The sequence below is a fragment of the Lactuca sativa genome, chromosome 5, assembly GCF_002870075.4.
Source record: "Lactuca sativa cultivar Salinas chromosome 5, Lsat_Salinas_v11, whole genome shotgun sequence".
Lineage (NCBI taxonomy): Eukaryota > Viridiplantae > Streptophyta > Magnoliopsida > Asterales > Asteraceae > Lactuca > Lactuca sativa.
The window spans coordinates 262934416-262949616 of NC_056627.2; the positions used below are offsets into that span (position 1 = coordinate 262934416).

Here is a 15201-nt window from a genome sequence, read left to right on the forward strand (position 1 = left end):
TGCGATCTTGGAGAAATCCTTAATGAATCTCCGATAATACCCTGCCAACCCAAGGAAGCTCCTGATCTCAGAGGGTGACTTCGGCACCTCCCAACTCATCACCGCCTCAACCTTGGCCGGATCGACCAATATCCCCTCCTGATTAACAACATGTCCTAGAAATTGGACCTCCCGCAACCAGAAGTCACATTTGGAGAACTTTGCATAAAGCTTCTCCAATCTCAAAACCCCAAAGACCTCCCTCAAATGTTCTTCATGCTGCTCGCTAGATCTCGAATATACTAGAATATCGTCGATAAGTACAATCACTGACCGATCCAACATCGGCCTGCAAACCCTGTTCATGAGATCCATGAACACAGCCGGGGCATTGGTGAGCCCGAAAGGCATCACCACAAACTCATAATGCCCATATCGCGTCCTAAACGTTGTCTTCTGGACGTCCTCATCCCGCACTCTCACCTGATGGTACCCTGACCTCAGATCGATCTTGGAAAACCAAGATGCTCCCTGCAACTGATCGAATAAATCATCGATCCTCGGTAACGGGTAACGGTTCTTGACCGTCAACTTGTTCAACTCCCGGTAATCAATGCACATTCGGTGTGAACCATCCTTCTTCTTGACGAACAGAATAGGTGCTCCCCATGGCGAGCTGCTCGGCCGAATGAATCCCTTCCCCAGCAACTCCTGGAGCTGCGAGGACAACTCTTGCATCTCTGGAGGTGCAAGACGATAAGGCACCTTAGCAATAGGCGCGGCCCCCGGAACCAGGTCGATACCAAACTCTACTTGCCTCACAGGAGGTACTCTCGGCAGCTCCTCGGGGAAAACATATGGAAACTCCCGCACCACTGGGACCTCCTCAACTGACCTCGGTCTCTCGGAAACCTCCCGCGTATCCATCACATACGCCACAAAACCCTTACAGCCCTGCTGTAGACACTGCCTCGCTCTAGCGGCCGAACAAAAAGCTGATCCCGAACGGGTACCCTCGCCGTACACCGAAAGGACTCCCCCACTATGGTCTCGAATAGTCACCAGCTGATGCTCACAGTCGATGACAGCGCCGAATCGGCTCAACCAGTCCATGCCCACGATGACACAGACGTCACCCATCGCAATAGGAATCAGGTCAATCGGGAACTCAACCCCGAAAATCCCTAGCACGCATCCCCGAAGAACCTCCGTGGCACAAATCACTCTCTCGTCAGCTATAGAAACTCTCAAAGGTCGGCTCAACGACTCACGACTAACGCTGATATGCTGACTAAAGGCTAAAGATACGAAGGACCTACTCGCACCCGAGTCAAATAACACTAAGGCAGGCACAGATTTCACAAGGAAAGTACCTACACGTATAATAACATAAGCATAACATCTCGACATTAAAATAATTACATGAATTACAGCATACCTGCCACAACATCGGGCGCAGCGCGGACCTCCTCCGCAGTCAGCTGAAAGGCTCTTCCCCGAGCCCTCGGGGCCTCGGCCTTCACCGGTCGAGTCGCAGTAGGTCTGGCAGCAGGTGCAGATCCCTGAAGAAGCTGAGGGCACTCGGCCTTCCGATGTCCTGTCTGGTTGCAATGAAAGCAAACCGTAAACCCCTTGGGGCACTCCCTAGCAATGTGCCCCTCCTTGCCACACTTGTAGCAAGCACCAGATCGACATGCCCCATCATGACCCTTGCCGCACTTTCCGCAAGTGCGGCCCTTCGAACCTCCTGTCCTCGAATCGGCGGACTTTATCCGCTTGGCTGCCGGCTGGGACTGAGCCGGTCGCCGGTCCACCCGCTGAGACTCGGCCTCCTCCCTGGCCTGGGTCTCCAACTCGATCTCGCGCTTCCTGGCATTCGCCTGAAGCTCAACAAAAGTATGGTAGGTGGAGTTTGACACAAACTCCCGGATATCCCTCCTCAACACACCCAAGTACCGGCTCATCCGAGCCTAATCAGTGGACACCATCTCGGGGCAGAACATCGCCCTCTTATGAAACTTTCGCGTGATCACCGCAACAGAATCAGTACCCTGCTTGAGGGTTAAGAACTCCTGAACCAATCGTTCCCTCTCTACCAGGGGAACGTACTCGTCCCTGAACATAGCAGTAAACCCTGCCCAAGTCACTGCTGTAATCTCTGCCAAAGTGAAGTTCGCCGTCACGAACTTCCACCAATCCTTCGCTCCCAGACGGAGCTGGTTCAAAGCGAACCGTACCCTCAGGTGCTCCGGGCATGAACAAGTGTAGAAGCACCCCTCTATATCCGCGATCCACCTCATCGCAGCAATCGGATCCTGCGTCTCATCGAACTCAGGTGGCTTCGTGTTGCTGAACTCCCGGAACAGCAACGAGTCACCCCCCTGTGGCCTGGCAGCGGCTGCAGCTTCAGTCAATGCGGCGTACCGCTCCTCAAACGTCTCCATCAGGGTGGTCTTAATAGACCCAAACATCTCCGGGATCTCAGCCCGGATCGCTGCAGCTACCTCCTCGTGAATCATCTGACGAATCTCCTCGTCACTCACACCGCTCGAACTCGCTCCGTGGCGTGGTCAAACCATGATGTCTCTGAAATACAACATAGAACTATCAGAGACTCCATCGAGTATAATCGCACTCGATAACGCAACCCTACTCAGTCTCCGATATTCAGGGATTCTTACTTGGGTCTCCCACTGACCCGGTGTCTTCGGTAGTACGGGCCCAATACTACCGACCACACCGCATCAGCATTCATCCCAAGTCTTCCTCCCCAAACCCCGGATAGTGAGTACTCTACTTCTGTTATGCACTATCTACTCGTACACTAGCAAAGCATCTCATATCGGCAAACTTCCCTAGACTAAGGTATCACAATTCAGGCCACTCTAGTCCTATCATGAATACCTAGTCTTCTAGCATGCATAACAATTCATATCATATAATATTGTAAGGTATTTTGGGGATCTTTACCGTTCGGGCGCTGACTGATCGTACACACTGCTTCTTTCTTGTTTACCACAAAATCATTCATAAAAGTTTATGCCTTTATTTGTAAAAGTTTTCCTCAAATCCTCGGTTTGAGTTCAGTTACGCCCGAAGGTGCACCCGAATCCCTCAAACCAAGGCTCTGATACCAATTGTAACAACGCAAATTTTCAAACAAAATTTTCATTTTAAAAATAAAGCACTTTCATTCAAAACAAGGCGTAAATAATTTAAGTGTCATGTCAAATACAAATTGTCTAAATCCCAAGATCATAAAAACATCCTTCAGTGTGTACAGATCACGCCGGCGCCTTCCCACGGTCCTCGCTAGTACCTGAAACACATACATAACAACTGTAAGCATAAATGCTTAGTGAGTTCCCCATTATACAACTTACGCACATACGCCTTTCCAGGCCCTGACCTTCCGGTCCATGTGTCTCAGGGGACTTCCGTCCCTGCTGGGTAAACCTTTCGGCCCTACCCACGCCGACCTTCCGGTCCATCACACAACATATTGCCTTCCGGCCCATAACATATTGCCTTCCGGCCCATAATATAATCGCCTTCCGGCCCATGACATACATAGCACATATAACAAATAACTTACCATATATAGCATACATATCACATATCATATCTGACCTTCCGGTCACACAGTCAACCCTTCCGGGTACAATATAATGAGAAGACTCACCTCGTAAATGTCGAAAGCTAACAAATCCCGAAGTCACTCGTGCTCGATCCGCCGAGCTACAACCTCCCTATAACATCATATATCTCTTATTAACACTTTTATCTTCTAAGTTTAACTGCCCCTAAGAAGTCACACATAGGTCAACTCTGGTCAACGGTCAACGGTCAACGGTCAACTTGACCGGACTCGGCGAGTGCCATGGCGACTCGGCGAGTCTAGACGTCCTCCAATTCTCTAAGATTCCCCTTCTACTCGTCGAGTATCCTCCTTGACCCGACGAGTTACTCCTGGAAGAATCGCGGGGCCACCCCGACTCAACTCGCCGAGTCTGAAGAACAACTCGACGAGTTCCAGTTAATCTTCAAGCTACTCGCCGAGTCTGTTCATCGGACTCGGCGAGTCCATGCCATGCAACCGCTCAAACTGCTTTCTAAGGTCAGAACTGCTCCAACCATTCATAGGTCTGGCCTTCCTAGACTGATCCATCACGTAAGGTCCTCATTTCGGTGCTCATGATACACCCCAAGACTTATAATATACATATTGACCTAAGGCATAAGGATTCCAATCCAAAACCTTCATCAATTCCCGAAATGCACAGGCATGGGACATTCTGGACCTCCAAAGGTCCCAATACAGGGTTACAATCGTTTGGGGGACTAGGGTAACATTCAATCTAGTCACAAAAGGGTTCCATAAACCCTAATTCCATAAACACATCAACATAGCAGAGTATACTCGAATTCTTACCTGGATGATGTACTCTCTGTGTCCCCAATCCTCAGAACGTGACTCCCTTGCTGTTCCTTTAGCCAAGCCCTTCTCTTCCTTGCACAACAACTCCTTCAAAATCACCAATGGCCTTTAACCTTGCTCCAGATGCACACAATCGATTTAGGGTTTCTCTCAGAAGGCTAAAATGAACAATGACGGCCAATAAGTCCCTTTTATACGTCCCAAACCTGAACGGTTAGGGTTTTCGCTAAACAGCGTAGACTCGCCGAGTCCATATCCGGACTCGTCGAGTCCAGTCGCGAACCCGCGACCAGGTCTGCGATCCTACTCGGCGAGTCTAGGCTCCAACTCGCCGAGTCCCCTCTTAAAACACCCCAAAAACATAATTTTAACCATACCTGAGATTCCGGGCTGTTACAGGTCTGTATCGGAACATGACACCTCGAGTTTTGATTATATAATGAAAATACATTTCTTTTTTTGAAATGCTTTGGTAAACATTGTTTTATCATGTTTTGTTTTTGGGAACAAATTCCGCAACTCTTTCAAATCAAAAGGATTTACTCTGAAATTATTTTAAAAGCATAAATGAAAATCGGTCTTTTCTGGCCGAGATTTTGGGGATGTCACAGTTGGTATCAGAGCATTAGTTTAAGCGAACTAGGAATTTATAAGATTTCTAGACTTAAACTTAGAGTGCTAAGTGAAATTTTGAGATGTGTGTCTGTTATGTTTTAGACACGAGCACTAGTTTATTTTAGGAAAGTTGCCTAAAATGCTTTTATGTGCTAAATGTTATATGTTGCCATATATGATATTATTTGTTCGGATCTATGGTCTGTTGCCGACCGGATCTAGAAACCTTATGTGTGTAGGATTCTAAGCGTACGTCTACGATATTAGAACTAGCATGTAAACGTTTCGGAGTGATAAGGATGATTTGAATATCTATCGTGATTGAGGATCTAATTTCACCTTATTTGGTGTGTAGATCAAAAATGGTGAGAACAAGAAGTGGAGTTGGAAATGCTGGTGAAAACAGGAATCAACCACCAGTGATTGAACAAATACCTGTCGTAGCAGCAGCACCTGAGCCAATAACCATGGCTGGTGTGCAAATGATGATTCAAACGATGTTGGATCGTCAGATGGATGAAACTAGCCGGTTGCTTCAACAAAATCGTGAAGAACTGTCAATTCGTGTGGAAGAGCCTGAATTAAATGAAGGGCACTCGGAAGGTGGAAACTTCAGTGGGTCTGTTGGTCAAGCCAACCCACCGATAGTTAGGCAAGATAACCATGATGGAAGGAATGATGGAATGGGATGCAAGTACAAGGACTCTCTAACTTGCAAAGCATCGACCTTCAATGGAAAGGAGGATCCGATTGGGGTTATGGATTGGATCTCTGAAATGGAGTTAGCCTTCATGACTTGTGGCTGCAGAGGTAAGTTGCAGACTATCTATGCAGTGCGTTAGTTCCGAGGTGGAGCCGTTCATTGGTGGAACACTCTAGGGAAGACTTTAAGCCCTAATGAGCCACTGCAATTGTCATGGGAAGAATTCTTGGTGCAGTTCAAGCGCAAGTTCTGCTCGGCTCAAAATCTGTTGGAGTTAGAGAATAAGTTTTTGACATTGACGAAGGGCAGCATGTCAGTTGATGAATACACCAATAACTTCACCGATAAGATGGATTTTGCCTTGCGTATCGTCCTAGACGAGTTGACAAAGGTGGACCGGTATGCGAAGGGACTCCCATGGGAGTACGAGGTGCCAGTACGTCAGGCACATACTCTAGAGGCAGCAATCTGGGCTGCCAAGTCTGTTGAGAACATGATTAAAGGAAGAACCACCGACAAGGTTGAGGTTGGTGAGAAAAGAAAGTTTGAGGGAACATCTGGTTCCGATAAGAAAGGCCAATTTTTGAAATCTGATTCGAAAAAGTTTGGAGGGAAAGGAGGCGAAGCGAAGTGGTGTGATAAGTGTAAGAAAAAGCACTTTGGGAAATGTAGCGAGGATGTAACCTGCTACAAGTGTGGAAAGGTTGGACATTTTGCTAATGAATGTCCGAACAACAAAAGGATGTGTTTTGGTTGCAATGAAGAGGGGCACATTTTGAAAGACTGTCCGAAGAAGAAGGAGGCAGCTAGGCCCAACATTCCACCAAAGCCGAAGGCGAGAGCCTTCCAGATGACATTTGAGGCTGATAAATATGAAGCTGATGTCGCTTCAGGTACCTTTCTCATAAACGAATTACCTGCTCAAATTTTGTTTGATTCTGGAGCCAACTACTCCTTTATTTCGCATGAGTTTGGTAGAAAGCTAGCTTTGCCTATTGATAGACTAGATGATGCTTTATTAGTCGAAGTAGCTAGTGGCAAGTTTGTACCTGTTAGCCATCGTATGAAAAACATCTTAATCGACCTTAATGGGAATAAATTTCGCGAGGAATTATTGCCTATCGAACTTAATGGTTTCGACATCGTGTTGGGAATGGATTGGCTTAGCGCCAATGATGCCGAAATTTCATGCAAGAAGAAGATAGTTAAAGTAAACCCGCCTGGGAAAGATTCGTTTATGGTTTATGGGGACAAACGCAGAGTGAATTCTGGAATCATTTCCCTAATGAAAGCTAGAAAGTGTTTGTCCAAGGGATTTACATCATATTTAGCATTCGTGATTGATGCTAAGAAGGAAAAGAAGGTGATGCAGAGTATTCCAGTGGTGTGTGATTATCCGGAAGTATTTCCCGAAGATCTTCCTAGATTACCACCTGATAGACAAGTGGAGTTCAGAATTGACTTGTTGCTAGGGACCACGCCAATAGCAAAATCACCTTATCGATTAGCACCGACGGAGATGAAGGAGCTGATGATGCAACTTCAGGAGTTATTGGACAAATGTTTCATTAGACCTAGTTCATCACCCTGGGGAGCTCCAGTGTTATTTGTGAAGAAGAAAGATGGAAGTATGAGAATGTGCATCGATTACAGAGAGCTGAACAAGGCAACAATAAAGAATAGATATCCATTGACGAGGATTGATGACCTGTTTGATCAATTGCAAGGTTTGAGCTATTTTTCGAAGATCGATCTAAGGTCAGGATATCATCAGCTAAAAGTAAGAGAGCAAGATATCGAGAAGACTGCATTCAGAACTAGATATGGACACTACGAGTTCTTGGTTATGTCGTTTGGACTAACTAATGCTCCCGCATCATTCATGGATTTAATGAATAGGGTTTGTAATCCTTTCCTTGATAAATCCGTGATATTGTTCATAGACGACATTATGATTTACTCGAAAAGCCAGGAGGAGCATGGCAGGCACTTGCGAGAAGTGTTAGAAGTTTTGAAGAAGGAGAAGCTGTATGCAAAGTTCTCCAAATGTGATTTTTGGATTCGTGAAGTCCAATTCTTGGGTCATGTGGTCAACCAAGAAGGGATAAAGGTTGATCCAGCAAAGATTGAAGCTGTGATGAAGTGGGAACAACCGAAAAGTCCCACGGAGATTCGAAGCTTTTTAGGATTAGCCAGATATTACCGAAGGTTTATCCAAGGCTTTTCTTCGATCGCTACTCCGTTGACAGCTTTGACCCACAAAGGAGCTACTTATGCTTGGAGAGATAAGCATAAAGAAGCATTCGAGAAGCTAAAGAAGAAGCTATTGAGGCACCGATACTTTCTCTACCCAATGGAGTTGAAGACTTCGCTATTTATAGTGATGCGTCTGGTGTTGGATTGGGTTGTGTTTTGACCCAAAGAGAAAAGGTGATAGCATATGCGTCTCGACAGCTGAAGGAGCATGAAAAGAATTACCCGACTCATGATTTGGAGTTGGCAGCGGTAGTTTTCGCTCTGAAAATATGGAGGCATTACCTCTATGGCATGAAGTGCAAACTTTTTACTGATCATAAGAGTCTCCAATATCTCTTTAATCAGAAAGAATTGAATATGAGGCAACGACGCTGGCTAGAATTACTTAAAGACTACGACTGCGAGATACTTTACCATCCCGGTAAAGCTAATGTTGTTGCTGATACTCTCAGTCGGAAAGTCAATATTGAAAGGAAAATGCCAAGAGCGTTGAGAATTGAAGTTGTCTCGACCATTGTGGAAAGTATAAAGAAAGCTCAAGAGGAAGCTTCTGAAAAGAATGACCGAAAGGAGGAACATTTGGGCAAAACGTTGGTGTTCGGTGTAAACAGTCATGGACTGAAGGTGTTCCAAGATCGGATTTGGATACCTAAGACATGGGGAAATCAGAGATCTTCTGATGGAAGAAGCTCACAAGACCATGTACTCGATTCATCCCGGTAGCACTAAAATGTATAGGGACCTGAAACCCTACTACTGGTGGCCGACGATGAAGCTTGATGTTGCAAAGTATGTGGCTGAGTGTGTGACTTGTGCGAGAGTAAAGACACAACATCAGAAACCGCACGGGAGTTTAGAACCATTGCCTGTGCCTACGGGTAAGTGGGAAGAAATTGCTATGGATTTTGTCACTAAACTGCCCAGAACAAAGAATGGTCACGACATGATTTGGGTGGTCGTTGATCGATTCACTAAGAGTGCGCATTTCATAGCAGCCAAGGAGAAATGGTCTATGGAAAAGCTTGCGGATTCTTATGTGAAGGAAATTGTGAGGCTTCACGGTGTTCTGTTAACGATCGTATCGGATCGTGATAGCCGTTTCACCTCAAGGTTTTGGAAAAGTCTACAAGAGGAAATGGGTACCAAGTTATGTTTAAGTACAGCTTACCGTCCGCAGACTGATGGTCAGAGTGAAAGAACGATACAAACACTTGAAGATATGCTGAGAGCATGTACCTTGGAATTCCTAGGTAATTGGGATGAACATTTACCATTGGTAGAATTTTCCTATAATAATAGTTTTCACTCGAGCATTAAGATGGCACCTTATCAAGCTTTGTACGGACAGAAGTGTCGTACGCCGTCTTGTTGGCTTGAGGTTGGGGAAAAGCAGTTTATGGGACCGGAGATGGTTCATCAAACTGCTGAAAAGTTGAAAATAATTAGGGAAAGAATGTTAGCAGCTCAAGATCGTCAAAAGAGCTATGCTGACAAAAAGCAAAGACCGATGACTTTTGAGGTTGGAGATTCGGTTTTGCTTAAAGTCTCACCGTGGAAGGGACTTATAAGATTTGGTAAAAGGGGAAAGTTGAGTCCAAGGTTTATTGGACCGTTTAAAGTTCTTCAGAGGATTGGGAACCAAGCTTACAAGCTCGAATTACCCGAAGAACTGAATGGAATTCACAACACTTTTCATGTGTGATATTTGAGGAAGTTCACGGGAGAAGTTCCCGATATAATTCCAATTTCTGAATTGAGAATTGATGAGAACAATAGGTTGATTGAAGAACCAGAGGCAATTGTTGACCGAAAGACTACGAAGTTGCGACGCAAAATGGTTGGGTTAGTGCTTGTCCGATGGAAACACACGAATGGGCTGAATCTCACCTGGGAGACGGAGAGTGACATGTTGAGTCGCTATCTGCATTTGTTTGTTGATGTGTGATTCCGGGGACGGAATCATTCTAAGGTGGAGAGAATTGTAACGCCTATGTTTCCGGGCTTGCCATTTTTAGCAATGTAATAGTCTAGGTTAACCTTTGTAACCCGTTTTGAAATAATAAGAGTGTATTATTTGAGTATTATGTGTTTTGTGCTTAATTGATTAATTATGTGATTTGATTAATTAAAAATAAAAATAAGCGTCAAAATTAAAGTGTGAGATAAGCCCGATATCTTTTCATAAAGTTGTAGTGGTCTAAACAAGGATTTCGGAGATACAAGGAATGCCGAAATCCGAGTTATAACGAAGAAGTTATGACATGTCGAAATTTCGCGACAAAACCGGCATGACCCAGCACGACCCAGCGCGACGTAAATTGTGAATTTAAGGTAGATAGATATCTATCCTTAGTGATCTAAATGATAATTGAAGATCTCATCGATAGTAGTGCAACGACGGAAAGACGGACGGAATCGGAGTTCAGATGAAGGAGTTATGAATTTCGAACGGAGTTTTCCTGTCCCGGCCTACTAAAGATAATATATAAGTAATATACTTATAATATATTAAAAATAAATTCAAAATTAGCCAATGGAGTCTAAACGAGAGTTGTAGAGCATAATCTCACCTTCGCGGCGATATAAAGAACGTCGAAAACGGAGTTCGTATGCGAAAGTTATGAATTTCTGAAGTTCGGGGCGCGAAACCCCAAAACTGTCAGAGACCACGACGTGGCAAGCAGTGCCACGATGTGGCAAGTGTCCTGACACCTCCGGGAGGCCCCCAGATGCAACTTGGGATGACGCATGCAGTGACGACCAAGCCCACGACGTGGAAAAAGGTTGCCACGACGTGGCAAGGGCCAAATTTGCCCTATAAATAGATTTGAAGGGCCAGCCGTTTAGGGTTGCTATTTTCTCTCTTCTCTTTCCCGTTTTGCATCGATTTGTGTGCCAGAAGTACCCCGAAGCCCCGGTAATATTCCCGAGTCCCGAAGCAAGTCCCGAGATCCCGAAGATCCCGAGAAGTGCGGTTCCCGAGCCGAAGCTCTGCCCGCGAGAAGTTCAATTTTTGTAGAGATCTTCCAGATCTGCTGAGGATTACTACTTCTACAAGTCGTAGTGCTGTCCGATCATCTTCTGATCATGTGAGTGTATACTACCTTTCATAAACACGATAATAATACAAGTATGGTTTGAGTGTATTAAGTATATTGTTGTATGTGTGAATGTGTATTCACTTTCTTCTAACTCATAGATATGATTTATTCTCTATGAGATACGTGTTATGTGTGTGTGTGCCTCATCTGTTATGTGAAATATGTGTTGATTAAAGCATGCTATACAGGTTTTTAAACTATGTATAAAATGTATATTTTTATCTACTAATATGTTAGGTAGAACATGGGTAGATAGTTGGTGTGTAATAAACAGATGAGAGGCCTCGTTGTTGTTTGATTTAGTCATCTAGCGGAGTTTAGATGACGACCACATATTTTTCTAGATAGTCTTGTGGAACATTAGTAGGTTCGCCACCTGTAGGTGTTAATAAACTTGGGTGTTCATTCGCTGTACTCCATCCCCCTCATGGTTGCCTTATTTGACTTATATTGCTGAGGTACCCCCGAAGCATGTGTTGTCGCCCCGATGAAATATTCTTAGACGAGGTCCCTTATGTTAGTTGTCTTAGGGACATAAAGTGAGAATAACGGGAATGGGTAATTGGGTTATTGTTGGTTGGTGGAAATTAAATATAAGTATTGTGGGTTGAAAACCCTATATGCTCACCAGGCTCCCAAGCCTGACCCACTCAGTTTTATTTGTATTACAAGAAGTGGCGCAAGGGCATAAGATGGATGAACCATCAAGTTGTTTTGTTTACAAGTCTGTATATGTATATATTTGTTGAATGACTTGCAATGTTATTGTTTATGCTTATTGGTCTGTATCGGAACATGACACCCCGAGTTTTGATTATATAATGAAAATACATTTCTTTTTTTGAAATGCTTTGGTAAACATTGTTTTATCATGTTTTGTTTTTGGGAACAAATTCCACAACTCTTTCAAATCAAAAGGATTTACTCTGAAATTATTTTAAAATCATAAATGAAAATTGGTCTTTTTTGGCCAAGATTTTGGGGATGTCACAGATACGATTATGGAAAGTTCTATGCATTGGATGGAGCTACCCATGTGACATGTGGAGTATTGGTTGCATACTTGTTGAATAATTTACGGGTTGTTTTCTTTACCAGAGCATATGGTTCAGAGAGCCAAGTAAGATCAGACCTATTTTGGTAAAAAAAAAAAAGTTCAATATAATTATTGAAATATGATTTTGTTCTTTCTACACAATCTTAATTTAAAAATAGCTACAGCGAATTAATTAACTCATGCACTTACACGCAAATAAAGACGACAACTCACTGGGAAGTCGACGTCGATGCTGATCTTTTTCACGCAAGTTCTAGTGCTAATAGGCTCGTCGGTGGACTTTACAAGCAAATATGATTTTGTTCTATCTATTTAGATCTTAAACATGTTGTTTTAAGAATCTCGCCAAAATATACATCCGAAGAAGTAGATAGTGCGATTTTGGTTTTTTCCCACATAGACACTGTCTTCTCAGCGTAAGTTTCTTCCATTTATGATTTACCTCTTATTCTTTTAATCAACTTCAAAATGAAAATGGAGTCTTATGTTTCAAGAACTCTGTTATTTTCTTGTTTAACACCGGGGAAGAAGAAGGCTTAAATGGAGCCCATAGCTTTATTACTCAGGTATTTCTCTCTTACCATTATTTTTAATCATGTGTTTAAGTTATAACTTAACTTATAAAATCTGTACAGCATCCATGGAGTAGAAGTATACATTTGGCTATAGACTTGGAAGCCATGGGCGATGGTGGAGCATCTGCTATTTTTCAGGTCGTGTTTAATGAGATTCCTTTTTAAAAAAAATTAATTTTCTTAATTAATTTGTCAATTGTCACTTAATTTTGATAGGCGGGTCCAAACCCATGGGCGATTGAGAGCTATGCATTGGTAGCAAAATACCCCTCTGGTCAAATTCTTGATCAGGTGATATTCCTTTTTTAAACTATATAAAATGTTAGTTTTCTTTTTATTTATTTTATCTCAAATTCATGGTTTTTTTGTTCGATTTTTATTTAGTGGTGCAGGATCTTTTTACATTAGGTGATACGTGTATGGGCTTGATTTGGTGAGTAGGGTAGTGTTTAGGTAAATTAAGAGAGAATAGCAACCACAAATGATATATGAATGGAAAGAAATGAATAGATTAGTAACAACTCAAGACCTATTAAGTTGTATACCGGTGAAAACAATCCAAGACCTATTGGATTGAGTTCATATCAAGTCAAGAACACGTCCCAACAAGATAATTTGTGAATTATAATAATAATTCAAAGTGAACAAAAGGGTTCTTTGATTAAAAATTCGTCTATTATCTTTCTCATGCATAAACTTGGCTTTATATGAAGCCTTTATTACAAATTTGGTGGTTACAAGCCAACCAACCAATTATTCATTAAAACTAGTAAATGAAAATTAAGGAAACTCTTGAAATAACACAAAAAAAACGTCCAAGACACTTGAGGATGAAGAAAAAACGTCTATGCTTCATTAAGGAGCCATAAGAAGCATTAATGAGCCATCAGAAGCATTAAAGTGTAACCCTAATCCACCAAAGAGTGTCAAAAACGGCTAGGAGGCTTTATGAAGCAAATAGTAACGTTTTTAGCACTTATGAAGCCTTAAAAATGTTGCCCTAGTCTTCATGCAACCCTAATTCAATTTGTGGGTTACCATGCACAACCCAACCATTGAGCCCAAACCACCTTCTAGCCCACTAGTAATCACTAATCCATCACATTTTGGGCTTTCATGATCCATGCATGGATCATCCCCTCCCCCTTTGAAAGGAATTGACCTCAATTCATCAAGTCCATCATCATCCAGATAAGGTGAAAGATCTCCCACATTAAAGGTAGCATGCACTCCATGGTCTCCTCCCAAATCTACCTTATAAACATTATCATTGACACGTGACACCACTCTGTAAGGACCTTCAGCTCTTGGCATCAACTTGTTTTTCCTTTTGTTAGGAAAACGTTCTTTCCTCATATACACCCACACCAAGTCACCATCTTGAAAGACACGTGGTTTCCTATGCTTGTTGGACTTCTGTTTGTACAACTCATTCACGGCTTCAATCTTCTCACGAACTTGTTGGTGTAGTTTCATCATAGCCTTCAACTTGTCATTAGCATCCTTGTGAACCAATTCATCCTTTGGCAATGGAATCAAATCCAAAGGCATGTAAGGATTCACACCATACACCACCTCAAAAGGAGAGTGACCTGTAGCATAAGTAGGAGAACGATTATAGGCAAATTCAGCATGTGCAAGTTTGATGTCCCAATCTTTTTGAGTTTTGCTAACCAACCCTCTCAACAAAGTACCCAAAGTTCTATTAGTCACCTCCGTTTGCCCATCCGTTTGTGGATGATGGGATGTACTAAAAAGTAACTTAGTACCGACTTTCCTCCACAAAGTGTTCCAAAAGTAACTTAGAAACTTGGAATCCCTATCAGAAACAATTGTTTTAGGAATACCATGCAAACGAACCACCTCTTTAAAGTACAAATCAGCCACGTTAGATGCATCATTTGTTTTATGACATGGCACAAAGTGAGCCATTTTTGAAAACCTATCCACCACCACCATAATGGAATCCTTCCCCCTTTGAGTTCTAGGCAAAGCCATAATGAAATCCATGGACACATCTTCCCAAGGACGAATAGGAACCGGCAAAGGAGTGTAAACACCATGCTTGAAAGTTGTTTTTGCCATATGACATGTAACACACTTGCCCACTATGTTGGTTACATCCCCCAACATCTTCGGCCAAAAGAAATGTTCTTTAAGCACCTGCAAAGTTTTGGTAATGCCAAAATGACCAGCCAAACCACCGCCATGAGCTTCACGAATCAACAACTCCCGTATTGCATGTTTTGGGACACAAAGGCGATTGCCTTTGAATAGAAAGCCATCTTGAATCACAAATTCACCATTAGGACCACCTGCACATTTCAAAAACATATCTCCAAAGTCCATATCAGATTGATAATGGTCCTTTAGAGTTTCAAATCCCAAGAAACGAACATCCAAAGTCACCAACAATGAGTAACGCCTCGAGAGTGCATCAGCCACCACATTGCTTTTACCATCCTTGTATTTGCATG

At 43.1% G+C, this 15201-nt stretch overlaps 1 pseudogene; it reads left to right on the forward strand.

Moving 5' to 3' along the window:
- Positions 1 to 15201, forward strand: part of LOC128126009 (uncharacterized) — a 37335-nt pseudogene that overhangs the window by 9581 nt on the left and 12553 nt on the right.